Source organism: Myotis brandtii, unplaced genomic scaffold (genome assembly GCF_000412655.1).
Source record: "Myotis brandtii unplaced genomic scaffold, ASM41265v1 scaffold285, whole genome shotgun sequence".
Taxonomy (NCBI): Eukaryota; Metazoa; Chordata; class Mammalia; order Chiroptera; family Vespertilionidae; genus Myotis; species Myotis brandtii.
In genome coordinates, this window is record NW_005360891.1 from 4064572 (window position 1) to 4091486 (window position 26915).

At 36.4% G+C, this 26915-nt stretch overlaps 1 pseudogene; it reads left to right on the plus strand.

Moving 5' to 3' along the window:
- The first annotated feature begins 24356 nt into the window (after window positions 1–24356).
- On the plus strand, window positions 24357–24755 carry LOC102248338 (annotated as a pseudogene).
- The last annotated feature ends 2160 nt before the right edge of the window (window positions 24756–26915 follow it).

Consider the following 26915-nt stretch of genomic DNA (forward strand, 5'->3'; position numbering starts at 1 on the left):
AGCTCAAAGGCTATTTTACCAATAATGTAACAGGTCAGAATTCATTGATCATCTCTAATAACATTTCTTGAAGACAATGAAAAATAATTGTGAACTTGAAAGGCACTGGCCATGATTTAAATTACTTATAAAGGGGCATTTTTAGGAATTTGTCTATATAAATAAAATAATGCATGAAAAGATATTCAAAATCTTAGCAATTAGAGAATTGCAAATGGTATCTACAATGTATATTAAAACACTTATCAGAATGGCTAAAAAAAGTTTAAAGGTGATAACACCAAATACAGATAAGGATGTGGAGAATTTAGGTTATCATGCATTGCTATGAGAATATAAAATGGTATACCCATTCTGGAAAAGAGTATAGCAGTTTCTTTCCTAGGTACAATCAGCTGCTGTTAGCCACTGATTATTAGAAGAGAAAAATATACAACTTACTTGAATCATATGGAACCATTAAAAAAAAACTATATCCCTAAAAGTTACTATATTATTGTCATGTAAAATATGTACTGCTAATTTGTATTCTAACTCAAGAGTTCTTCAACAATTTATCCTAACAATAAAACTTTTAAGAATAAATAATCAATACCCTTAATAATAAAGAAACCCAAACCAGCATTAGATGGCGATTGTATAAAAGTACTCATCCAGCTGAGAGAATTAAGTAAGTGAGAGTTATATGTGGAGTTTTCTCCATGAGGCATTTGTGGCAGTTTTAAGAGTGGGAAGAATTCATTAAATTGAGTTAGGTCCTAACCAGCTTGAACTGCTACCTCATGCAGCTTATGACATAGAAGGAACACTTCATGAGTATTTTCTAGTCCTTTGCTCACTGTAACATTTGTAAGGTGCTGACAAGATAAAATAGGCTGGACTTAGACCAACTGTTGAAAACAAACCATTGTGTATTTAATTTATGATGAGAGAGAGTATTCTGGTTGAAAAAGAAATAATAATACTTAGGTGCAACAGAGTAGAATATTCAGAGAAGTGAGCTTGTTAGTTTAGCATGTAGATTTTCCAATATATTGTTGAGCTTGACTTATTTAGATTCTGAGAATTCTAAAGTACAGTTACTAAACTGATTCCATGTGGGAAAGTTCTGATGCTATTTGGCCAGACATAACTCTTACGTAGTGGTCCGGATCGAGATACTGAACAGGTCCTTGGAGTTTAGAAAGAAACAACAGAGACTGCTCCAATAATTTGGTCAAGATAAAAAACGATTTCTGCATGGAATCTGCATAAAATATTCATACCTTGGTTAGGTCACTTAACATTTCTGTGTCTCAGTTTCTTCATGGGTAAATGGGGGATCATTGTATCCACTGCTATGATTGTTACAAGGCTGAAATGAGGTAAGCCTATAGTGAAATTCAAGTAGTGCTTAGTGCATGTTAAATGTCCTATAAAAGTTTATTATTACTATAATTATTGTAAATAATTATTATGAAGACACACTTGTAGCATATAGCAGCATAGTGCCTTGCTATTTAATGAATGTGTGGTCCATAGGCCAGCAAGTTTGACATCATCTGAAAACTTGTTAGAGATGCAAGACCTCTGGCCCCACCCCAGACCTACTGAACCATAATCTGCATTTTAACAGATCCCTGGGTATCTGTATACACAGTAAAGTTGAGAAGTACTGGCTGGGGTAGTGGACTCACACTGAGGTATTTCCCCAGCTTCTATAGAGTGTTGCTTGCTGAGTGGCCTAAATGTGAACATCTGCCCTGGTTGTTACCTCCAAAGTTTTCTCTTTCAAGGATCCCACCTGAGATCCACACAGAGACTGGAATGTGGATACCGAATCAAGTTAAGGCAGAGCCTGAGGGAGAAGATCTACAAACTCCACAGTTGAAGTAACAAGTTGCTCAGGTCCTGCTCGTACTCTCTGTTGTCCTACAAAGCTGGCTGGTTCGATGTCAGCATGGGCTATGGAAGATGTGTCCCTGGTTCTTGTTCCAAAATCACCATAGTGCTCCTGGGTCCTTAGAAAAATTTTCCCACCTATCCCCAGGATCTTGGGGAAATATACCCAAAGGATCCTGAAAAATCAAACTAGAACTCTCACCTTACATATAGGAGGGGCCCACCCAAGGTTCTGGGAGAGTCAGGTCCAGCTCCACTGCACAGAGAAGTGGCTAGCAGCCTCTGTCCTCTCTTACCAGCCAATCCCAACTTGCTGAAAGTAAGTTACTCAGACTTTATAGGATTCCAATGTATAGGCTCCTCATTTTCATCGGAAGAAAGTAAATAAAGACAATCAATGAACCAAATGCTGGAGATCAAGCAAAGAAATAACTGGTGCCAATTACTTGCTCTAAGTCTTCAGGCATACATGTTGAAAAATCTACTATTTTGTGGTATATAGGGGGTAATAGTTTCACTCAGGAGTTCCTGTTTTGCTCTAGGTAAACAGGTGTAAACCATCAGATGAAAAACAAAAGAGAACCATTTTCAAGTCAAGATGGCTCACTAAATGAAGTTTCTCTGAAACCTCCTAATGATAGCATCACTTGCATTTCTACTGGGTCTTTTGGGGACACACCGTGCTTAATCACCTCATGGGCTGCTTGGGCTGGGGAATTTCTGAGCCCAGGGAAAGATGGTGCTAGAAAACACCGGGGGCAGACAAGAGTTTCCATAGGCTAAGTTCTGCCTGCTATCTTCAGAGAAGAATCTGTTTATCTTGCTCCTTACTGAGTGTAATATTTAATCAGTGTTTTTATAAGGACTAGCATTTCCGTAAGTCAGAAACAATCTCCAGTAAGTACAAGTTCCGAATCCTGTATCTATTCTGACACCTGCTCTCAATCACAAGGCATAAACCTTAGTACAAAAATCAAGCTTCAGTCTCAAGTATTTCAGCACCATAAATGGTTTGCATAGCCCTGTGGGTCATCAACTCTTTTAATTTACTGAAAGCCTGAGTGCATTTAATAATTGCTGGACATTTAAAGCCAAAGCTAGTCATCATTGGTTATTTACTTCTCTTTTCTTCTATAGCAAGGGAGAAAGCCAAATTCCCATAGTTGTCCCAACTTCCCCCTCTCCCAAGTGGAGAGAAAGAGAGAGAGAGAAAAAATTTCTGCCAAAGCAGATTGTGTGTAGCTCTCCCAACCTCGGGGCTGCCAGTTTTCCTAAGTACAGAATCGGAACTAATATATCATCCCTGAACTTTACATTTCTGATGTGTCCTGACATTTGGAATAGCCTAGGATCCAGAGGGATAAGGAAGCAGTAGATTCTCCTTCTTTAATGATGTATACTTTGTTTTCAATCTCCTTTTAAAGTTCAGAGCAGCTTACTGGCATCAGTCTGAGACAAAAAGGAGAAGCTTAGATAGTCTTCCAGTGGTTTGGAGGAAAAGCAGGCATACACACATTGAGACCACCCTGCAATGAAAGACTTTCCATAATTGTCAAGAAAAGGAGAATAGTGATTGATTTCCATTTTTTTAAAGTGGAGATACAGGGAATTGGGTGAAAATTTGAGTGATTAAAAGAATAGAAATGCCTAAGGTATGAGAACACATACAAGAGAGAGAACACCTATATTTTCTCATGTCCAGCAAGTTATCTTCTTCTCAGTGAGCTGCTTAACTCTTGAGTTGAACTATCATTTTCAGCTTGTGTAACAAGGGCCACAGATTCTAATCAGAGCATTAGACATCACTGAAAATTAACAGAATTGCAGCTGTGTCTATAATGTTGCCAAGTATCACTGGGGATCCTAAGGAGAAAGGGGGAAAAAGCATGCAGAGAGCAATAGAAACTTTGCTTTTGGAAACTCTCTCAAGTAGTGTTAAGCTGGAAAGATATCCCAGAAGCAAATGCCTTAGTAAAACTAATCAGTTGCCTAAATGCTAAGGATGAGCTTCAAGATATTCTCCTTGTGTTTAAAAATACATCTAATGATCCAGGAACAACGATTATCTTTGTTTTATTAGAGAAGCTGCTATCATTTTGTTAACACCACTCTGGATTGCTTAGGCCACCCAGAAGTAGGACCTTCCAGTCACTTCTTGTCTGTGGAGCACTCCCCTGAGATAAGGACAGGCCTATTTTATCAGCTATCTTTCTGGAAACTGACAACAAAAGACTGTAACTTACCACTTTAAGGTGCTATTGCGGCAGTGAATACAATAGTGAATACATCTTAAAGTCTAAGTTATTAAAATAATTTGAATAGTAATAAATAACAGAACCTATATCTTTTCCAATGTTAGAAAACATTTTTGACATAAATGTAGCCTCATTGGAGTTGGCTTCTGAATTCAATTCTTATGGAATATGGAAGAGAAGGTGCTCAAAGGTATCCCCATATCCCTTCAGTTTCCTCTTCTATCCCTCTGATTCATCTCAACCAAAGAAAATTCAACCAAACTTTTGCATGTGTGTATAACCAAAATGTTGGTCTTGTGATGTTATAGCTGGAGATATCTTTTGCACAAGCTTTGGAGCCAGGCTACCTGATTTGAATCCTGCTTCAGACACTTAAGATGGATGTATAACTTGGGCCAATTATCTAACTTCTGTTGCCTGCATTTCCTCATGACAAGCTTTAGAGCCGGGCTACCTGATTTGAATCCTGCTTCAGACACTTAAGTTGGTAACTTAGGCCAATTATCTAACTTCTGTTGCCTGCATTTCCTCATCTGTAAAATGGGGATAATAATAGTATCCATCTCACAAGGCTGGCTTAGAGGAATAAATGCATTAATACATAGAGAATACTTAGAATATACATGGCACATAGTAGGCACGAAACTATTAGCTCTTATTTTTCACTAAATGTGTTATTATACTATCAAGAAAAACAAAAAGTAAATTGGATGCTGCTAACAATCTTGGAATTTATTTTATTTTAAGCCTGTACTTTGTCGATGATTTGTGGTTTATAAGTGTTCCTCTCCTTATCCTAGTGTTTCCTTGATGCCTATACTCAGAATCCTGAAAACAGCATTTATTTTTATAGTTTTATCTCAAACTTGTGACAGCAACTTAGCTATTACATGTGGCTGAACTACACCTTGTGGATTCATCCTTTGGGGGCAACTAATTAAACATTATGTATCCATTTCATAATTATACACAAAGAACATTGCTTAAGATAGTCTGACTTCCCTTATTTTAATTTGTAATGTTTCTCACCCTCTTCTACCAATCTCACCATTTTTTTTAGAAAAGTCTAATCTGGTTAAAATGATTTGGAAAGATTCTATGATACTTTGCAAATCCTTCAATTAATATAATTTAATTTATGATGTCAATATAGTTATCAAAGTTAAGTATAGTGCTGATTTTGATTGTTATTTTGGATTTTTCTCTGAATTATTATCAGTTTTCCTCCTGTTACACAGGTAAACAACGTGGAAATGTGGTGCTTTCTTCTCTCACTTCTCTATCCCATATATCTCTAAACCGTTGACTAAAGTATGTTAGTGCTGGTTACTTAAGGAAATAAAAGTGCTTGTTACACATAATTTAGTCACTGGAGTGAGCAGTAAGCACTCTTAATCTCAGTACAATAATTTACAACAGAGAGTGCAGTTCCAAGAACTGTACATAAGCTCCTGAGAACCCTGGCCATGCTGTCAGACACCTATCTTTAATTGCCTCCTGCCAAATGATGACTGTGGCCCTGTCACCCTGGCCAGCCCCATAAGTCTCATTCACACTCTTTCTAATTGGCAGTCTCCCACTCTGGGCATGTCCATGGCTCTTGTAAAATTTTTTTCAGCAGATAACTTGACACTGTAAATTTGGCTGGGAGCCTGCTACTATGGGATGTCTTTACATCCGCCCCCATCATCACCTCAGTTCATACCCTTGAAATTCCAGCCTAAACATTTTGCAAATTATATTCCAGAACAGAAAGATGTGGTTGCTTCAGAGAGGTGACCAGCTCCTTCACCTGTTCAAAGAAGGAAGCTTTGATTGCTAGGGGAAAAAAGAGTGAAGAGGTGTTTTCCATGGACAGGGAAGAGGGAGAGGACTATTGGCATATCAGCTTTTTAGAACTTGAGGAAGCCTAGAGTGTGTGGCGTTTGGTTTCCGACACAACGTGGCAGCAGGCTCGGGAGACCTGATAACAGCATTTTTGACCTTGGGGTCTGGAACTGGTTTCACTGATTGAAGTCATATAAGTTCAGCTAAATTTGAATGTGTTGTAAATATTTATCTGGCAGGGTGACATACAGTTGTTCTTGAAATTATGGGGTAGAGTCTTATCTTCCCTAGCATATAATTTTTGAAATGCTCTGCTGGATGGTGTTTAACATTATAAATATAACTGAATTATTGTTTTATTCTAAGGTTTTCTCAGGCTTCAAGTCTCTTTAAAAGAATAGAGTATTTTCTGGCGACGTTGTTTTTCTTAAATACATTGGAGACTGCTATGGAAATCTGCTTATAGATGAAGCCTTGGTGAGACATAAACAGTCTGCTTCAGCCAGAGCAATATATTTTCCCTTATGTTTCCAGAGATGCTGGTGTGCAAGACCTCAGATCCAACGGGTATTTTATGTGAGAAAACTGTTAGTATGCAGCATTCCTTTCCAGTGAGTTATTGAGTTGGGTAGTAGCAAAATAGGCAGAACACAAAATAGGCAAGGAAACTGACTATTCAGTGAAATAGTCCTTTGTTGCTTCAAAAGCTACTCTGAGCCAACCTCACCCTGAGACACTGAAGAATATGAAACAGCAGGAGGACAAACAAGCCAGAGCAAGTCCCTTGACCGGCCCTCAGTCACATGAGCTACTCATCTCCTATTGACTAACACAGCATCTCAACCAGCAGGCCCATGACCTTTAGTGAGTCAGCAGCAAGCCAGGAGGAAAGGAGTGATAAGAATGGAAATGTCCAGGGTTACGGTTGAAACCAAGCTGATGATGGACAGCCACTGTTGATGGCCCAGGCCTTATCCCCATGGTTGTGATTTCGTTAAATTAAATTATCTAATTTTATTTTCACATCTCCAGGGGTTTTTACCAGCTGGGACCACTCCTGGGTTTAAATAGCCAAACACTTCATTAGTTGACATTATGTAGCACATCCATGCTCTGGGAAGGCCAGAGTCAAGTTTAGATGCTCTGAAGACAGTTGGAGGCTGCTCAAATGGAGACCTGCACCATTACCACTACCAGGATGGGTAGCAAACCCACAATCCCCCTGCTGATGCTGGGTTCTGGACACCAGCATCTCCATCACTGCTGCCTTCCCAAAATAAGTGCTTCTACTACAACCTTGCCAGAAAGTGAGTTCTAAGCAGAACTGTTATGTGGATAAATAATGGGTGGAGCCAAGGCCATCTGACATTCTCAGAGTTCAAGGGAGTAAGGGATAATGAATTCAGTATCTTTTTATAAGACAGATCCTAAAAACAAAACAAAACACATTTGTTCACTAACATCCCAATTGTTAATCACAAGACCCTCCGCTGAGAATATTACTCTCCTAGCATTGTATCCATAGTGTACATCAGAGCTCAATTTTGATGTGTACATTCTATGGGTTTCAACAAATGTGTAATGGCATATATCCATTATTATAGTTTCATACAGAGTATTTTCACTGCCCTAAAAATATGTGCTCCACTTATTTATTTCTTCTCCCATTGCCATCCCCTGGCAACCACTGATCGTTTTGCCTTTTCTAGAATGTCATTATTTTTGTTATTATTTCTTTTTTATTTTTTTAACTCCTCACCTGTGGAAATGTTTCCATTGATTTTTAGAAAGAGTGGAAGGGAAGGAGGAGGGGGAGAGAGAGAGAAACAATGATGTAAGAAAAACACATTGATTGGTCACCACTGGCTAAGACTGGAATGTCATTATTTTTGGAATCACATAGTATGTAGCCTCCTCATATTGGCTTCTTTCATTAGTAATATGAATTTAAGGTTCCTCCATGTCTTTTCATGGCTTGATAACTCATTTATTTTTAGCACTGAATAAGATTCCACTGTCTGGATAGTTCATTTACCCATTCACCTACTGAAGGACATCTTAATTTCTTTTATGTTTTTGTCTATTATAAATAAAGCTGTCATTAACATTTGTGTGCAGGTTTTTGTGTGGTCCATTAGACTTTTAATGCCTCAAATAAAAACAAAATCTTCCTTTTTTTTCTCATCCACTACACTAACTAGAATTTTATTTGGAATTATCTAGTTCATATACAGAGTAGACACTCAAGTATGCTCAGTGAGTGGATATTTGAAAATAAATCACTAAGGGTAAATTGACCAATCTGCAAATGCCACTGTTTTCATTCTACCACTGACCTTTATGGAATAGTTGTTTTATTTCAGGTACTACACTTAGTGCTTTATCTATTTTATTTCCTTTAATTCATACAAGCCTATGAAGAATGAAATTGAGCCTTAGAGAGGTTACGCAGCTTGGCCAAGATTATATACTTGGATACTGGCTAACTCAAAATTTAAAGCTAAGCAGAGTGAACTCCAGAATTTAATTACTACTCCATACCACTTCCATATCTATTTTAATGATAACTTGGAGAGACTGTCAAAGAGAAAGTCCTCAATTTCTAGAAAGAAAAACTGATGGGAAGAATTTGCTTTAGAAAAGGAAAGCTGATTTCTGGGTTAATAGAAGTTTATCCATTATATTAACTAAATTATACTAATATTGTACATATCTTCTAAGCAACATCAAAGGACTGCCTATGACACACTGAAGAGGGGTAGAGTGCAGACATCTAACAAATAATATTTCACATTTCAAGATCAAATTTCCTAGAAAAAAAAGAATGTGGGCAAATTAAAAACTTAATTTTACTATTATTATTATTATTATTATTATTATTAAAACAGTTTTGAAAGATTGATTTTATTCATATTTATTAAAATCATATTAAGCAAACTATTAAAAATGTGAAACAATTTATTGTGTAATGCTGGGATGGGGAAAACATAAACATGGATTTTTGTCTTAACCAGAGATGAAACAAAGTTAGATGAAAAACAAAAAACAAAAAACACCTGTTAGTTTAAAAAACCTATTTGAAAAAGCATATACCAGAGATTTAAAGTTAAGTATGTATAGACATAATCCACAACAATGGTTCTTGTATAAACTCTCAATGAATTTATTAATCACAGTAGGTACATAAATAGCCTAAATAATACCTTATTATATCAACCTCTCTATGAAGAGGATGATATTAAGCCAATACTTAATATCAATGTGGTGAGAGTTATTTAACAATTTTTTCTAAGACTACACAACTTCAGTTGCATCATTTAAATGTGTCAGACTTTGATTTAAAATCATTCTGAATGACCTCTTGCAGTGATAGGGTACTAGAAAATTTATGAGAGTTCATGGGAACTTTAAAGATTTTCATTGAGTTAGTAACAATGGAAAAGTCATCACCTTACATTTATCACTAAGATATACATAAAAAATGAACATATATAAATTATTGACAATTTTAGAGTTATTAAGCGAATTCCACATTCAGCAGAATCTTATGGGTCTCTAATATTCTTCACTGGTTTTGAAGTTATTTGGTGAGAAATTCTGGTTATTTTTGATGTGGACTTCAAACCCTCACCTTTGGAAATTAAATCAAACATCTAACAACTATTAAGTTAATAAATAATGATTGGTAAATTATAGTGGGCTAGAATATCTTCTAGGGGAATTGGAAGACGAGTTAAAGCATTCCTTGGTTGTCAGGCCCTCTGAGTTCAAACACTACCATGAACACTGTTAAACTGTGAATGCCTGGGCACATCACTTAACCTTTCTGTGTCTCCATTTTCTTATCTACACAATGAGGCTAATAATACTGATTGACCTCATAACATTTAATTAGGCCATTGGGAAGCTCTTTGAAAATGCTAAGTATCATTTGTTGGCACTTAGCTTCATGAAAGGTTTGTGTTTTTAACACACTGTGGTTTGAGGATGTGTTGGGTACAACTCCTGCCAACTTCTGGTTCCTTCACCATATCTTTCCTGAGCTCCCTTTGAAGTCGATGGGAATTAAGGTGATTGAAGGCACTTGGGGGAGGCTGTGGGAATGAGAGCGTGTTCTCTGGCATGTTTATAGTAGGACTGTACCCTTATGAAGAAAATGTCATGCTTCTCCATAGAAAAGGAGCTTGAAAACTTTTCAGTGGTTTATGGGAGAGTAAATTCTTGATTGCTCATGGAGCTTAAGCCCTAGAGGAGAAGACTTTTTGGCGAAGACAATAAAAAGCTTAAATTGTTTGAAAAAATTTAATATGTCACTCTTGGGGAGCAGAAAGAATAGCAGGCTCCTCTAGGGGAAGATTATCTTTTTGTGCAGAGCACAGCCACAGTCCAACACACACTTGCTAAATAAATGTATGACAAATGGGCAAAAATTAGTAAAACAGTAGCACATTATAATTATATTACATAACATTAATGTAGTATATAGAATATACTTTTGTTACTATTTAACTCCTTTTTCTACTCAAAGTGGAAAAAAGGGAGAGTTTCATCATACTTTAAAAGTTGCATGTAATATATAAATTGATGTATTATAGAACCGTATATCTGAAACCTATACAATTTTATTAACCAATGTCACCCCAATGAATTAAGTAAAAATTTTTAAAAAGTTGCATATATTTGGAAACATCACTATACTCTTATAATATCGATTCTAGACTATTTCAACAGCCTTATCATTGGTCTCCTTGTTTCTAATCTTTCTCATATCCATTTTATAATCCACTGCCAAACTAATCTTTTTTAAACATCACTTTCATTATGCCACTTATTTCAAAAACGTTCAATGGCTTCCTATTTCCCATTATGTCAATGCTTATCACCAATACTATGATTTTAAAAGTGTCTGTTATGGGCTGAATTGTGTCTCCCCCCAAATTTCATATTGATGTCCTAACCCCCAATACTTCAGAATGTGCCTGTATTTGGAAACAGGGTCATTAAAGAGGTAATTAAGTTAAAATGAGGTCATTAGGGTGGGTCCTAATCCATTATGATTTGTGTCCTCATAAGAAAAAAAACTTTGCTCAGAGAAAGGCTATGTAAAGACAAAGGTAGAAACTGTCATCTATAAGCCAAGGAGGGGCACCTTAGAAAAAACCAATCCTGCCAATACCTTGATCTCAGACTTGTAGTCTCCAGAACTGTGAGAAAATAAATGTCTGTTGTTTAAGCCACCTAGTCCATGGCATTTTGTTATGGCAGCCCTAGTAAACTAATAGGATAACATCCATAACATAGAAGCCCCACATGGTTTTACAACGTATTTCTCTAACTAGAAATTTTAGGTCCAGCCTGTGTGGCTCAGTGGTTGAGTGTCAACCCATGCACCAAGAGGTTTGCCAGTTCAATTTCTGGCCAGGGTACATGCCTGGGTTTCGGGCTACATCCCCAGTAGGGTGTATGCATGAGGCAGCTGATCAATATTTCCCTCACATCGATGTATCCATTTCTCCTTTCCTCTCTCTAAAATCAATAAAATATTTCTTTAAAAAAAAAAGAATCTTTTAGTCATTTGACCAAATCAAAACCTTTATTTTCATTGTGATCACAATTTCTCTTTCCTCTGTGTCATCCCATTATAAAAAGCCCCATGATTCTCCACATTTCATAGAAAAGAACATTGAGCTGGACATAGGATAGTTCTTTTACTGATCTCAGGACCTGGCATGTCATGTCTTCCCTCTAAAATAAGGAAAATTATCCTGGTCAGTGTTGCTCAGTGTTTGAGCTTCGACCTATGAACCAGGAGGTCAAGGTTTGATTCCTGGTCAGGGCACATGCCTGGGTTGTGTGCTCCACCCCCAACAGAGGGCTTGCAGGAGGCATTCGATCAATGATTTTCTCATTATTGATATTTACATGTCTCTCTCCCTCTCCCTTGCTCTCTGAAATCAATAAAAACATATTTAAAATAAATAAATAAAAAAATGAGGAAAATGATACCTAGTTTTCCTATTTCAAAGGCCTGTAGACTTTGGGAGCATCAAATAAAATGATACATATGGAAACACATATGAAAAGGCTCGATACATGAAATTCATGCAAGAGTAGGCCTTCCTTCCCCAGGCTGTCGGCACTGGCTTCCCTCCAGCACCCAGGACCCGGGCTTCCCTCTGGCCACCAGCAGGCACCCGGGCCCTGGGCTTCCCTTGCAGCTCTGGCTTCATCCAGAAGGTCGTCTGGAAGGACCTCTGGTCTAATTAGCATATTATGCTTTTATTATTATAGATTTGCAAAATTGGGAAAGTCTACTTCTGATATTTAAAACTCTGTTCAGCTGCAGGTAACAAAGACCTTCAATCTAAACATGTTCAGCTCCACCCTCTTCAATCTGGGGCTTCAGTTTTAGAAATCCTGTCTATATCGGCAGGTACAATCTAGAGTTAGCTTTGCTGACTGCAGCTCTCAACCTAATGGGTTTTGGGCACCTGCATCTTCTCTTTAGAGTTCCCTGCAATTATGGCTTAATCCTTATTGTTGGCTTCAGCCTTATTTGTTTTATATTCAAAACAAATACACTATCCCCAAGATTATGACAGCCCCATGACATGATTCTGCCTTTTGGACAGAATGTTTGTGTCCCTCCAAAATTTATGTTGAGACCCAATGTGATGGTATTTAGAGGTGGGGCCTGTGGGAGATAATGAGGTCAAGAAGGTGGGGCCCTCATGATGGGATTAGTGTCCTTATAAGAAGATGGAAAGAGTTAGCTCTCTTTTTCTTCACCATGTGAGAATATCACAAAAGAAGATGGCCATCTACAAACCAGGAAGACAGCCTTCCTAAGAACCTGGCCATGCTGGCATTCTGATGGAAGACTTCAAGTCTCCCAAACTGGGAGAAATAAATGCTTGTTGTTTAAGCCACCCAGTCTATGGTATTTTGTTATAGAAGCCCAAATTAACTAAGACATTTACCATCCATAACAGATTTACTGAGTACCAGCCTTTGCCAATTCATTTAGACATTATGACTTAGACCTTGAGCCCACCCCTACAGGGCTAGTGAAATTTTCATGTAAATTGATTTTGTTTTGACAACTAGATTATGAAGTCTTATGATATGCTTTTGGGTGTATAGTCTGAGTAACAAAATATAAAACCTCAAATCATCTAGAAATTAAACATACCCATTTTTTTCTTGCATAGAGTTTTATATGCTTTTCATGGATACGAAATTCAACTTTAGGCTACACAGTACATTGTGTCATGGTCTTTTTAGGATTTTTTTTATTGTCATGAGTTTAATTAAAGTTTAATGTAATTAATTTTGCAGTGGTTTTCACTTCATATTTATTAATATAAAAAAGTCTTCATTTCCATAAAGTCAGTTGAATATTTAAATACACTTCCTTCCAGTTCTTATTGTTCATTACTTTAATTCACATAGTGCATTATTACGTTAGCAAATGCATGCATACACTGAATATGCATAGAAAAAAATGACAGGAAGTATAAAAATACTAACATGATTTATATTATGTATCTGGAGAGTGATTATTTTGCTTTTTTTCTACATTTCTATATATATAATTTTATTTCTTTAATACGCAGTTCCTCTTTCATAATTTAAAAGAAATTAATGAAGAAATCTAAGAAAATCTGGAGTGTAACTTTTTCTGTGCTTTTTTGTAGTGTTATATTTAAAAGTATTTTTCCTGAGCCTTTAGTTTATTGAACTCTCTGTATCTCTCTATATTTTTTCTTATATCTTTACTAAGTTTTCTTATAGTGGACCAAGGTAAGTGTCACAATTAAGTAAATGTGTATAGAGACTGAAAAAATAGAGACCCTAAATTCAAAGACCTAAACATTCTGTTTTAGTCAGGATAGATTATGCTATGGTAAAGAAAAAGAAATCTACTTCTAGAGCTCTAGCTTAAAACAGTAAAGGATATTTCTGTCTAAAATTACATGTCCATTTTTAGTCAGCAGGGTCTCAATACATCATAGCCACTCAGGGGCCTGGATTCACAAAGAGGCCAACATTTCAAACTTTATGGATCACCTTGCCAAAACAGGTACCTCAGGATGGTATCTCACCAGGATATAAATACTCAGCCTGGAAGGGACACAGGTTATTTCCACTCACAGCTCATTGGCCAAAGTTAGTCAAAGGCCCCAAAACAAGTGAAAAGAAAGTACAACCTACTATAAGCCAGAGACAGATACAGATATAATCAGTGAACAGTACTAGTAACTGTTTGAAAGCATTTTAAGATTTAGCTAAGAATATTCTAGCATACATTTTCAAATACTACAAGTTAAATCACGGCGTAGGTGATAAGGAAATAATAGGTAAATTTTCATTTAAAAATTTGCGTTTTCCTTTGTTACAAAAAATAAGGATCTATTGAATGTTTTCAAATATTAAAATGAAACAAAAGATCTAATTAGTTGTGGAAATAATAGTTTATAAGCCCAGATAGTTATATATCCTGTTTACTTAATATGAAAAGGTGAACATGGATTATCATTCTGGCAATAATTTTTAATTTTGTTAACTAAATTAAATAATGCAATTAGAGAAAAATGAATTTAAAAGAAAAAATGGTTGTCTTTCATGCAAGCCATTTGATAAACAAAACAAGGATATCATGAAACATTTAAGCTTTTGGACAGAAACTGTGATAGAACAGCCTTACATTTCTCATAGGAGTCCCCAGTAATTTAAAGAATTGTATGAAGAGATAAAGTTAGAAGAAAATTAAAATGCTGAATATAATAAGCAACATATTTAAAAAATCAACAACAAACCCGTGCCAAAACTAAGAATAGAGCTAGTTTGCAGTTCACCTTAATTATATCTGTGGCTTTTAAAGTCAACTTTCGATGCCTAGCAAATAAAAGATACTTCAATATGAATTTTGATATTTTCCCACAATGTTTATCTGTATTTTAGATAAACATATTTAAAGAACCCAACAACTTATTCCTATCATTTTCTGTTGAAGTACATTTAGTGATCTTTCCAGAATAAAATAAATTTTGCTCCTATTGGTTTAATAAAAAATAATAAATGACTACCATTTTATTATTTTCCTGCTAAGTAGATGTCTTCATGCAATCTTTAATATTTTTCCAGGGAGGTGAATCATATGAAGGCATTTATAAGGTTTACAATGTCAAAAGTTCTGTCATTAAGCCATTAATGTATATCTATAGTGGAAACATTATCTTGAGACCTGCTGCTGTTCATAAACTGCTTGATGTCCTATCTCATATTTTATATTTTTATCAGAACACCTCTTACATATTACAATTCCTGCTTGCTGGGAAGTGTTCCATTACTCTCCACATTAAGTGTAGTCAATGCCAAATTTATTAACTCATTCCTCTCTAATTTTAGCAAAGATATATAGATAGCAGTTTATACTGCTATGTTATCAGAAATTATTCAAAAAGAGGCCCAAACTGGACCTATCCTCTCAAAAATCACAAAATCAATTCATTGAGAAATGCATGCATTCATATCTAAGTTTTTGCTAGTTGAAAAATTAAATCACTAACCAATAGAAGTCTTGCATTACACATTATTTATTTTTTTAAAGATATATTTTTATTGATTTCAGAGAGAGGAAGGGAGAGGGAGAGAGATATAGAAACATCAATGATGAGAGAGTACCACTGATTGGCTGCCTCCTGCATGCCCCCTACTGGGGATCCAGTCAGAAACCCTGGCATGTGCCCTGACTGGGAATCAAACCATTACCTCCTGGTTCATCGGTCAATGCTCAACCACTGAGCCACACCAGTTGGGCATATTACATATTATTTTTATCAATAAGAGAACATTTCAAATATGAAGGGAGAGAAATTGCAGGCAAGATTTTTAAAAGATTGATGAAATGTTTGGGAATTGTAGAAGATAGTTCCAGATGTCAGGATATGCAGTGAAGATGACTGTGACAAGGAGAGTGGCAAGATTATGTGATGGCATTTGAAGTTCAGGCATTAGCTGCTCTGAAAAAAAGTGAAAAATATTATGACTGATGTAGCAAATAAATGAGATTGTAGTATAGAGAATATTGAAAGAAGGGAAGTTATTTAAAATAGATCTTAGAATTACTGGGAAATCAGTTCCTCATACATTTGAGGGAACAATTAGCATTTTCCATAAGGATTCAGAAGCAATGAGTACCTGAATTTTCAGAGCTTCTGAAGAGGACCATTGGAGTAATATAGGAAAGTATTTCAAAAAGTTCAGCACACGTTGGGATGATAAACATGAGTCATGTAAAACTGACATGGTAGATGGTTTTGTCTATAGGATATAATGCAGAAGGAAAATGTCAAGTGATGCTTCAAGACAAGTGTGTCATTTTATAACAAAACCATAAGGTACAAGGTATATGCTTTAATGGGTAAGGGAAAAAAATGAAGATGACATTGGTATCTAGCAGGATAAAGAGACAAGACCAAAAAATAGAGAAAATAGGACTAAGCTAGAAATTAATATCAAAACTTTAATACATCACAGAAAGGTAAAGATAGAAAATCAAGGACTAGAATAATGGTGGATGTGACATATTTACTGCATTGACTTGTTCAAAAATGTTTGTTTACATTTGTAATACTGTATCAGTTTTGAGGAAAAAGAATCATTGTGAAAAAAGAACCATTTCACATTTCAACTGAGGGAGGCTGTAGCTGTATAGTGAAATGAGTGCTGAATTTGGATAAAGAAGAAAGGGATTCATATCCTGGCTCTGATATGAACCAGATGTTTCATCAGGGACAAGTTACTCTCTGAGTGTTCATTTCCTCATCTGTAAAAATGAGAATTATAATTGCGACCCAGACTGCTATCATTCAATATCCACTCCTTCTTTCTTCTATGGATATAAAAGTAACAAATTTGGCCATATGATTAAATTCTGAATGTAATTAGATGTGTCATGTGGCAGCTTAAAGGAACCTTCCTTAGAAGAGGACTGATGTGAAACCTTTGTCTCCTTTATTCTTCAAATCTTTTCCCCAGCCTGCTGTCTGGGATGAAGATATGAGCGATGAAATTCCAGCTGTTCTCTTGGGCAAAGAGGACAGGACCACATCTTAAGGATGGCAGAACAGTGAACTAAATGGAGACTGGTTCCTTGAGGACTTTATGAAATAGTCAATCTATCAGTTTTCATACTTTCATGTAATACAGAAATAGATTTCTATCTTACTGTACTCTGTTGAGCCTAATCTTGATAATACACCTGCTTTATAGCTTATTAGGGATGTTAAATAAAATATTGGGTACAAAAACTATTACTGAAATTCTGGTACATTACAGGAACATAATACATTGTAGCTGATTGAATGAATCCATTTCAAGCAAAAATACTTTAACATGAAGTTAGTTTAGCATTAATATGGAACTCACTGGCAGTTCACATCTAAATTTTAAAAACATAATTTATCTTAAGACTGCTTGAAATGATTAAGGAAGTAGAACAAAATAAGTAAAGAAAAATAATAATAAAGGCAAGAGATAATCTGAGTTAAGTTACAAAGCGATCAACTGTCCCTTCCATGAAGCCTTCATTGTTTCCTCAGAACTATCATTTTTCTCCCTTGTGTTATGACTGTGATCATGTAATTCATTCTGGAGAGCAATACTGAACATCTACTTCGTGCCAGTGTATGTATCTCATCAGTGTCACTGGACACTATGCTCCTTGAAGGCAGGACTCATTCTGTAGTTATCACTGTCCTCCACTTAGGGCCTGACAGCATTTTGAAAACTACTGTAACTCCTCCTTACAAATAAATTCCTTTAGTTTTGAATCCAATTCAACTGCAATGTATGGTCAAAGACTGGTGTTTGGCATCTACTAAGTGCTTAGTTAATACTTAGTAATTTTTTTTCTTCCAATAAGAAAGCGCAAGAGTGCAGAATGTTGTTTTCTAAATCTTCTTTACTTTTCTGTGATTGCAATGTTGGTGTTTTCCTGTCTTTTACCTTTCCCTCTCCAACTGCCCTGCCATCCAATCAGTAGCTCACAGCTTACCCGGTTCTCTATTCCTATTGACACTGTCTAGGCTGTTCTCATGATTCTCATCTCAACCTTCTAAATCTGTTCCTCCTAATTCTCGTTTGCCTTACACACATTGTAGAATAACTTTTCAGGCATGTGAGTATAGTAATGCTCCATCTTTCCTGACATGTACTGACTTATTTCCTTCAGAAAACACTGGCATATTCTACAATCACGTTTTCCATTCTTAAAGAGTGATTCTTTTGTTGAAGTGTAAGTCAGCACTGTATTTAGGGGAAGTGGGTCTCACTCCTTGACCATAAGGGATAAACCATAAACAGTTTAAGTCATTAGTTGGTACAAAATTAAATTTGGCTGCAAATAACAGAGGACAAAAATAATAGTAATTTAAATGTGATATAATGTTATTTCTTTTTCTTTTTCATGATAATGTCCAACAGTTGGCAGCTTGGAATTGACCTGGTAGGTGTGTCTGTGTGTGTGTGTGTGTGTGTGTGTGTGTGTGTGTGTGTGTGTGTGTGTTTTACATAGTTCACAGGATTTAAGCTCTATCTTATAGCCTTATCATGGGAGAATTCCATCCCTAAAGTCATTTCATGGCCCCAAGTATCTGCTCAAGCTGCAGTTATCACTCCTGCCATCTAGCCAGCAGGAAAGAGAAAGAACTAAAAAAGAAAGAGGCAAAGAAAGCATCCCTAGTGTCTTTTAAGAAGGTAATTTACTGGTTTACAACCAAGTGGCTAGATCTTAGTCACAGGGTCATAATTTCTTTCAAAGCAAGGCTGGGAAACAGTCTTCATTCTAGGTCATCATATACACAGCCAAAAGTTGAAGGTCTCTTACTGGGAAGATGAGCAGAGAGGCAGAAAATATATATTAAGGTAAAACTAACATTCTCTGCTACTCATGTACTGTGAATGAACACAAAGTACTCAGGGATGAGTAACTCAAAGGGGTGGTTAGAACTTGGGGATTATATAGCATCTGAACAAAAAACAACAAATTTGTAAAGAAGCAGTAAGACAAATGAAAGGAGGTTTAGGCTTTCAGGGTTAGCAAACTGTGGGAAGATAGGTATATTGAGGAAACTAATGGAAGATAAGGGTTACTTAGTGAGGTTTATTTGTGTAGGTCCATCTAGGTGCCCATCTCACTATTGTCTCTAAAGATAAGGTTGTTAGCCCTTTCCTGGTATGGGAAGGGGGACACACCTTCACAGAGAAATTTATGTTCTGCTTTTAGACAGATTGGAGGAGGCCAGAGAGCTCATCTTGTGCCTGATTTTTCTTATTTGCCTTCAGCACAAAATAATCCTCATGCCAAAGTGGCATATTTTGGGGTGGCAGCTACTGAACTCCTTCGGTAATATCATCCCCCTTTGCCAAAGATAAATTTAGGAATATATAACTTAGTTCTGCCAGTAAGACCTGTAGAGAAGTCTGATGGGTGTTACAAAGAAAGATCTTCCTCTTGGATAAAAAATAAAAATGAGAAAGAAGAGAGATGCTTAATTAGCAGCCCCCTTTTCTTATCTTTAGGATGTGGTGCCTGAAGCGTGACTGCCATAATGCTCCCAGTAATGGGAAAGCTGAGAGAATCACACAGAAACTAACCACAGAAGATTCTGAGAATAGGACATTATTGAGCCTCTGAATCTACCTTGTAACTTCATATATACATATTAAATGAGTACAAATAAATGACTATATGGCTTAAGTCATCTTTATTAGGAATCCCAATATTTAAGGCTGAAAGCAATGAAATTAACACACTCCTTCTTATTGACAGAATAGAACCTGAACTCCATGGACACAGTAGATAATATGCTTTATGATCTGGCTGTTATCTATCTCCCAACCTCATTTCTTTCCCTACTCTCTTCTTTCCCTGTTCCATACATACTAGGTTTAGGCCCAGATTTTAAAAGCTTATTTTCCTTGTACACAGTGCTGGGCCATGTCTTTACACAGAGTCAGTCATTTTCATCCCAGTCATATTACCTGGGGTTTGGTCACTTGCATGTATCAGGAACAGACTATAGTAAATTAAGCAAACAGGGCTTGTTTTTCTCACTAATAAGCTGAGATAGGTAGTTGAGGTTCTGGAAATTACCAAAGATTAAAGCTCTTTCTAGCTTCCTATTCTATTACATCTTGTGAAAGGGCTTTACTTCCCATGGTCTCAGGATGACTACTGTGCTTCCAGATATTGAATCTTCATTCCATGCAGGAAGAAATAAAAATTAAAAGGGAAGTCTCTGTACTAGCTGAGTCTGTCAGTTTTTATCAGAAATACAACCACTTTTCCAGGAGCTCCACCTGGGAGACTTCTGTCCGAATTAGCAGCCAGGGAAACTGCAAGACTGAATATCTTTGACTGAACATGGCACTAATCCAACAAGGTTAGGGTTCTGTAGGCAAGAAAGTAAAGTAAAATAGATTATGAACAGACAACTAGGACTATCCACTAATGTATCCATTGTACTTTTAAGTTATCTTGATTATAATACTAGATATAAGAGATTGTTTACATCTATATCTGGCTCTCTATGAGACTTGAAAGCATATAAAAGGTAGGGTCTTAGCAGGAAAAGGATGGCATACAAAAGGGGTTTAAAGAGGGAACTATTTACAAAGGTGGGGACAAAATTATGGGAACAAGAGTTGGAGAAACACTTAGAGATTACCAACAGAGGGCAGCAGTTATTACCCAATGCCTCAAGGGGCAAGAAAATCAGCTGCTACCAGAATGGGTGACATATGAATCAGGGAGAATAAATACCTTGACCTCTGTCCCCACTCCTGGCAGTGCCTTCCAATAGGCAAACCTAATAGGAAGCCAGAGGGCAGGCAAAGCTCTGTTGATTAGAGGTCAATCCCTCAGGGCTCAAGGCAGGCTGCAGAGGGGCAGAGATGGATTTTGATTTATATTTTAAAGAATAATCAAGGCAGGTGGGAATCATTTCTATGGCACAGCAGTTAGTACACTGCCTGGAACACTGTAGGTACTCCATAAGAATTTACAAAATAAGTACTCTCAAATGAATTAAGTAGAGGGAAATACTCTGTTGATATGTAAACTAAGAATTTATATAGCCTTAAACATGAGTTAGAAAGTGCAGTTTGAACCTTGGAAATGCATGACTTGGTGGGCTTTCCAAGTCACCAAATATCTATGAGGCTGTATTTTCTCTGGATAATTCTATACTTAAAAAATGTAGTGAAAAGAAGCTGAGATGCTCATACATGTCCCAAAAGTAAGGAGATCTTCCTTTGGTATGCCTATTTGGAGGAAAATCATATTAAGTACTTCCTGGTGCAGGGATTGTCAAACTCATATGATTTCATAGTTGAGTGACACTAGATGTCCTCTTACCCTTCATCTAACTTTGCTAAATATATTGGGGAGATTATGTATTTCATGTTGGTTGCTTCAGTATGAAAGCTAAGTAAATAAATGCCCTTTTCATTTTTGAGGAGTTTTGTACTACCAGCTACCAATAGGGTGCTTATAAGATTTTCGTTGAGTAGCTCTTTGAATTCTAGGTGAACAGAACTCAATAACCCTCATAAATAAAACCCATGTCCCAGCCAGTGTGACTCAGTGGTTGAGCATCGACCTATGAACTAGGAGGTTCAATTCATAGGCAGGGCATATGCCCGGGTTGCGAGCTTGATCCCTAGTGGGGGCATGCAGTAGGTAGTCAGTCTCATCACTGATGTCTCTATCTTTCTCTCCCTGTCTCTTACTCTCTGAAATCAATTATATGTAATTTATTTATTTATTTTTTAAAAACAATAACAATGACACTTGTGATTTACTGTAGATTTTTCAAAGGACCATGTTTTCAACTTTTTTGCATTTGGTAAGATTTTCTTTGCAGGGAAAGACAATTTGGTGGAAATAAAGTTTTAATTTAATTTCCTGCATTGTGGTAGCTTCCAGTCAAGATGGTAGCATAGGTAAATACTGTACTCACCTCCCCCCACAACTACATCAAAGTTACAACTAAATTACAGAACAACCATCATCAGATGAACTGTCTAAAATCTAGCTGAACAGAAGTTCTATAACTAAGGATATAAAGAAAAAACTGGTAGGAAGGATGGAGATGTGTAACTGGCTGATCCCATACCCACATGTGCCAGTTCAAAAAGGATATCTTGGCTATGGAGGTCCCCTCTGATGAATAAGGAGTCTCAATGCCCCACCAGGCTTCCCAGCCCAGGGTTCAAGTGGTAGGAAGAGAAGTCACCATAACTTCTGGCTGTGAAAACCAGCGGATTTGCCTGAATGAGATGAAGGGCTGCTAGAGTCCCTGGAATTCCTCTTAAAAGGCCTGAGCACAGACTTACTTGCTGATGGACTTCCCTCCCTTCCTTCCACTCTAATCAATGGAAAAATATACTTGGGTGAGTATTAACAAAAATCAAAACATACAAACAAACAAAAAAACAATGGTTACAAGGATGCTCAATGATCTCAGTGAGAATTTCAACAAATAAATAGGAAACATAATAATAGAGACAGAAAACATAATAAAAGAACCAGTCAGAAATTCATTTAATAACTGAAATAAAGAATACATTAGAGGGAATCAACAGTAGATTTGATGAAGAGGACTGCATCAGTAATTGGGAAGATAAGGTAGGAGAAAACACCCATCAGAACAGCAAAAAGAATCCAAAAAAATGAGGACAACGTAAGGAGCTTCTAGGACAATTTCAAGTATACCAACATTTGGATCATGGGGTATCAGAAGGTGAAGAGAGTGAGCAAGGAGTAAAAACCAATTTGAAGAAATAATGAAGAAAATGTTTTCTAACCTGGTGAAGGAAGATGTAAATGTCCAAGAAGTGCAGAGATTCCAAAACAAAATGAACCCAAAGAGGCCCACACCACGACACATCATAATTAAAATGCCAAGGTTAAAGACAAAGAGATTTTAAAAGAAGCAAGAGAAAGACAATCAGTTACCTACAAGAGAGCTCCGACAGCCCTAGCAGCTGATTTCTCAACAGAAATTTTGCAGGCCACAAGGGGCTGGCACAAAATATTAAAAGTGATGAAAAGCAAGGACCTATCACCAAGATTACTCTACCCAGCTATCATTTGGAATCAAAGGCCAGATAAAGAGCTTCCCAGACAAGAAAAAGCTAAAGGAATTCATTACCGACAAACCAGTATTACAAGAAATATTAAAGGACTTTTTTAGGAAGAAGAAGAAAACCCCCAAATTATTAATAAAATGGCAATAACTACATATTAATCAACAATTTAAATGTAAATGGATTAAATGCTCCAATCAAAAGACATAGGGTGGCTGAATGAATAACAAAACAAGATTCTTATATATGCTGTCTATAAGAAACTCACTTCAAATTGAAAGATACACACAGACTGAAAGTAAAGGGGTGGCTAAAGGTATTTCATGAAAATGGAAATGGGGTGGGGGGCAGGGAGCTGGAGTAGCAATACTTATACCAGACTAAACAGACTAAAACAAAGGCCATAAAAAGAGATAAAGAAGGACCTAGTAAGTTCACTTCTCGGTATTTATCCAAAGAAATAAAAAACACTGCTTTGAAAAGACATATGCATCTCTATGTTTATTGCAGCATTATTCACAATAGCCAAGATATGAAAGCAATCTAAATGTTTATCAATATATGAATGGATAAAGAAATGGTGCATATATTTAATGAAATATGATTCAGCCAAAAAAAAAAAAAAAGAAAAAAATCTTGCCATCTGAAACAACATGGATAGACTTAGAGGGTATTGTTCTAAGTGAAATAAGTCAAACAGAGACAGACAAATGTCACATGATTTCACTTATGTATGAAATCTAAAAAAACAAACAAAAAACACAACAAAATAAATCAACAAACAAAACAGAAACAAACTCATAGACACAGAGAACACTTTGATGGTTGCCAGATGGGAAGGGGTGTTAGGGGGGAATGAGTGAAAGGGGGAAGGGATTATGAAGTACAAACTGATTGTTACAAAATAGTCATGGGATGTAAAATATAGCATAGCTAATATAGTCAGTAATATTGTAATAACTATGTATGGTGTCAGATGGATACTAGATTTATCTGGATGATCACTTCATAAATTATAGAAATGCCTAATCATTTTGTTGAACAATGAAGCTATTATAACATTGTATGTCAACTGTAATTTAAAAATTAAAAAAATATTTAAAAATTTTTCTGCACTGTGATGACAAAACCCAGGTTTTATATAGTAAAAGAAGGGAAAAGAAAACTGCCTTCTTTCTGAGATAGCAACTGGTAGAACAACCAGAGAGACTATGAAGAATATACAGATTGATCATCTTCCTTTCCCTGCTGATAGCTCTCGCAGACATGGTGAACGTTCCTAAAACCCACCGAACTTTCTGTAAGAAGTGTGGCAAGCATCAACCCCACAAAGTAACATAGTACAAGAAGGGCAAGGATTCTCAGTGTGCACAGGGAAAGCAGCGTTATGACAGGAAGCAAAGTGGCTATGGTGGGCAGACTAAGCCGATTTTCTGAAAAAAGGCTAAAACTACAAAGATCGTGCTGAGGCTTGAATGCGTTGAGCCCAACTGCAGATCTAAGAGAATGCTGGCTATTAAGAGATGCAAGCATTTTGAATTGGGAGGAGATAAGAAGAGAAAGGGTCAAGTGATCCAGTTCTAAGCTTCATATTTTGTTTGATTATATGACAATAAAATCATGGTATGTTCACTTAAAAAAAAAGAATATACAGATTGGATGGGTATTTATGAAATGATATGCTGCGGGTATGTGGCAGAGGTTGATGTGAAATCTTTTTTTTTATCTTCTATAAAATCTTTATTAAAATCTGCCTCTCTCCCAAATGTATTTGGTGTGAATAGGTTTTCTCAGGGGAATACAAAAAGGTATTTAGTACTTAAAACCACTAGATTTGAGCCAATATAGACATGGGGCATACAAAAAACATATTCTTGGCCAGGATATGAAAGGCTCAGCTGTATATTTATTTTTAAACGATGAGGTGAGGAGATACACACTTGAATAATTTTCTGGAAGTGTAGACCAGGTACTCTGACCTGAATTCTGACTTATACTAATAAATCTGAGCGGGCTCTAGGTGTTTTTGAATGATGTTATGGATAATTACCAAGTATTTTGATGACTTATCCTTCAGTACTGTGTTTATAGTTTAATTTGGGTGTAGGGAACATGACAGTTACTCCCTTCATGGCTAGAAGGGAGCAGGATTAGTTCCCAATTACATATTTGAAAGTTTCTATTTCTCAAAATATTTTTGATACTTTTCTAGCATTAAAACATGCTACTTATGACATAAAAATTGAAATTCCAAAAACACAGTTTTAGGCACTCAAAACAGATTTGCACATATATGCATTATAATCTCTATTACATGAAATATTTTTTTCTATCTCCAAGTTATTGCTATAAAAATGGTATAGAATATGTTTATTTTTAAACTGATGTGGTATCTTGATAACTTAATGACTGTGTATAACTGTTTATGAAACAGAATAGTTCTAAACCTTTACAACAATGGTTTTAAATTCCTTGAATTAAAAACAAAACACAAAATGAGGGCTTATTTTTAAAATGTAGTACATCACAAGTAACAAAAAACATGTCCATTAGATTTTACCAATGACCATTAACAGTTCCTCTGCAGCTGTTTATAAAACATGAGAGCCCATTGTATGGTCTCAGGTTTTCAAAAAAATATATATTCTACTTACTATTAAGTGTTTGGGTATATGATGAGTTAAACTAGTTTCTATTTCTTAAAATATATTTTTATTGATTTCAGAGAGAAGAAGGGAGAGGGAGAGAGATAAATATCAATGATGAGAGAGAATCATTGATCAGCCGCCTCCTGCACGCCCCCTACTGGGGATCAAGCCTGCAACCTGGGCATATGCCCTGACCAGGAATCAAACCCATGACCTCCTGGTTCATGGGTCAAAGCTCAACTACTGAGCCATACCAGCCAGGCTAAATTAGTTTCTAGGAAGATTACTCAGAGTTCTTAACAAAAATAAACTGTGTTCGACCAAGGTCTAGAATGAAAGAAATTTTTTTAACTTGTATATCACAGTGTTGGGTTGTATCTTTCTTTAAAATTTATACTAGAGGCCCGGTGCACAGATTTGTGCACTGATGGGGTCCCTCAGCCTGTCCTGCAGACATCCCCGGAGGGGTCCCAGATTGCGAGAGGGCACAGGCCAGGCCTAGGGACCCCACCGATGCACGATCAGGGCCAGGGAGGGACCGTGGGAGGGCTCCAGGGTGTGTCCAGCCTGTCTCGCCCAGTCTTGATTGGCTGGACTCCAGCAGCAAGCTAACTTACCAGTTGGAACGTCTGCCCCATGATGGTCAGTGCATGTCATAGCTACCGGTCGAATGGTCGAAAAGTCGCTTAGGCTTTTATATATATAGATGCCCAAAACTGATACACTTTGGTACATAGGTAAATTAGGTAAGAGCAAGATTGGAGAGTCTACATAAGGAAGCACTATGCTTTTAGCACAAAGACGTGTGTGTGTGTGTGTGTGTGTGTGTGTGTGTGTGTGTGTGTGATTTAGTTTTGTTTAATTTAGATTTAATGTGACTAATGGTAATAGATGTGATTAAAATTGTACAAGTTAAAAGACTATCGGCTATCTTAGCCACTTAAAATTTAATTTACCACAAAAGGCATTTATTATAATTCCTTTAGGGTAGGTATGTTTGGATAAAATTTTTCACCATGATTAACCTATTATTTAGAAAACTGTGTTTTTTTTCAACTAGTGTTGTTTAATTTCTTAAAGTTTAACTGTCTCAATGTAGTAAATATGTGATACACTATGACCCTTTTTTTTCTTTTCTTTTAAGAAT